General features: G+C 45.3%; 1 protein-coding gene across 5 annotated transcripts in view; it reads right to left on the bottom strand.

Annotated features, from left to right (window-relative positions):
- Nucleotides 1-1,245, bottom strand: part of Smyd4-3 (SET and MYND domain containing, class 4, member 3) — a 143,906-nt gene extending 142,661 nt beyond the window's left edge. For 4 of the 5 annotated variants that reach the window (XM_070118727.1, XM_070118729.1, XM_070118728.1 and 1 more), the window contains exon 1: nucleotides 437-1,245. The gene's annotated coding sequence lies outside the window, so the exon portion shown is untranslated. The remainder of the gene's footprint in view (nucleotides 1-436) is intronic. The other variant, XM_027352823.2, reaches the window with a different exon arrangement.
- Nucleotides 1,246-2,500: the final 1,255 nt, after the last annotated feature.

Here is a 2,500-nt window from a genome sequence, read left to right as displayed (position 1 = left end):
CCACTCTAAGATATTTCTATAATATTTCGTCCTGTTTCCCGTCAGTATATACTATTTTTCACTCCTATGCCCTTCAGAAGCACCCACACCCAACGCCCCCTAAATTCAGCTGAGGTTTTCACATCACCTCGGGGTGGAGGTGAGGGGTTGATGCCCCCACAACACTCCCATTTCATCTTAATACTGCCCTGTATGTGTGTGGGGATCAATAGGTTTATGCTAAAGGATAGAGAAGGGAGGTTCACAGTGGACACCCCCCCTACCCCCCTTAAAACCGAAAGAAAATAAATAATAATAATAAAAAACATATAATAATAATACCTTAATCTCACACCAACAAAACTTTCCCTTTTCCCCCCCTTCGCTTAAACCCCCAACCCCCATAAACACACACACAAAGCCCTCTAAACCCCCAACCCCCCCACACCAAACTTACCTTCGACAACACAGAAGACACGGCAGGAAGGACCAGTAGCAGAAGTAGTCACAGAAACAAAAATTGGGACCTCAAGAACTTCTCTCTCACTCCTCTTCTTCAAGACGCTGATCGAAGGGGTGTTGTTTGGGGTGCAGACCTTCTTCGAGACGTCCCCTGTGTCCCTGAGTTCGTGTTTCCCTTGGGCACTTCACACAACTACTGGGCTTTTCGGTGCAGTCTGCCTCGCGAGGAGACCTGGGCACGCGGGTTCCTAAGCGACTGCCAGCACACGAGTCAGGTCCAGAGGGCTCGAGAAGGTTAAAAATAACCGAGAGGGCATGGAGAGACAGGCAGTAAACGAGCAGGTGGGAGAGAGCGAAAGGGGGAGGTGCGAGATAAGGCAATAATCGCGGAGGGAATGGAAGAAGGGAGAGAGAGTCAGAGTAAGAGAGAGAAGAGGAGGAAAAAAAAGAGAGAGAAAGAAGATTGATAGACAGAAAAAAAACAAAACAAACGATTTATTGACTTTTCTTATTTATGATTGATCTGATTTTATTTATTCTTAATTCAAATTACGGCTGTGTATTCTTTTCTATATTTTTTTTCCTTTACTCAATTTTTTTTTCTAAACGGAGCACAGATATTCCTTTTCTCGATATATATCAGCCAGACGGGGTATCTGAGCAACCTATACGGTCAGGGTAACTCAGCGGCGAAGGGACGTGGTGGAGCAATGGTGGAGGAGGAGGTGGTGGTGGTGGTGGTGGAGGTGTTGGAGAGGCGAAAGCCGTGCAACCTCTCCTCCCGACGCCACAGTCAACACTGCCTCAGCTCAGGCCGGGAGACTCGGAGCCTCTCATCCCGGCCGCCCACGCCCGCACGCCGCCCCGCCCACCTTCTTCCTCTTCCTCTCTCTCTTCCTCTCTCTCTCTCTTCCTCTCTCTCTCTCTCTCTCTCTCTCTCTCTTCCTCTCTCTCTCTTCCTCTCTCTCTCTCTTCCTCTTCTCTCTCTTCATTTTCTCTCTCTCTCTCTCTTCCTCTTCTCTCTCTCTCTTCTCTCTCTCTCTCTCTCTCTCTCTCTCTCTCTCTCTCTCTTCCTCTTCTCTCTCTCTTACTCTTCTCTCTCTTCCTCTTCTCTCTCTTCTCTCGTTCTCTCTCTTCCTCTCTCTCTCCTTCTTCCTGTCTATTTTTTCTATTTATCAGTCTATCTATTTATCTCTATCTCTCCGTCTGTCTGTCTTTCTCTCTCTCTCTCTCTCTTTCTCTCTCTCTCTCTCTCTCTCTCTCTCTCTCTCTCTCTCTCTCTCTCTCTCTCTCTCTCTCTCTCTCTCTCTCTCTCTCTCTCTCTCTCTCTCTCTCTCTCTCTCTCCCTCTCTCTCTCTCGTCTTGCCCGACACGCCCACCGTGAGTTGGAGGGCATGTCTTATTATATTCAAACCACGCCCCCTATGATCAGAAGACGCGCCCGTGCTTGCTCCGCCCTTTTCACTTCACTCTTTTGATAACACTCGGCACCCTGTCTGATTGGCCTGTCCCCTTACTTTGTCTGTCTGTCTCGGACTCTCTCTCTCTTTCTTTCTTTCTTTCTCTCCCTTTATATATATATATATCTCCCTTACTTTGTCTGTCTGTCTGCCACTCTGTCTCTAACTCTCTCTCTCTCTCTCTCTGTCTGTCTGTTTGTCTGTCTCTCACTCTCACTCACTCTGTCACTACTGTCACGTTATCTCTCTCTCTCTCTCTCTCTCTTTCTCTGCCTCTGTGCCTTTCTGTTTCTATGTATCTATCAGTTTATCTCTTTTTTTCTCTCTCTCCCTTTCTCGCTCTCGCTTATGATAATAATAATGATAATAGTGATAGCAATGATGATAATTGAAATAATAATAGCAATAACTGAAATACGGATAACAAGAACAGTAATAATAATAACGATGATAATGATTATGATCATTGTCATTATTGTTATTATTATTTTTGTTATTATCATCATTATTGTTTTTTACAGTAGTACTTGTAATAGTAATAATAGCAGTAGCAGAAGCAGAAGTGGTAATAGTAGCATTAATTGTGAGAGCAGTAGCAG

This window comes from Penaeus vannamei, chromosome 42 (genome assembly GCF_042767895.1).
Source record: "Penaeus vannamei isolate JL-2024 chromosome 42, ASM4276789v1, whole genome shotgun sequence".
NCBI classification, from domain to species: Eukaryota; Metazoa; Arthropoda; class Malacostraca; order Decapoda; family Penaeidae; genus Penaeus; species Penaeus vannamei.
The sequence above is the reverse complement of the archived record's forward strand: the minus strand, read 5'-3'. Positions and strand labels throughout refer to the sequence as shown.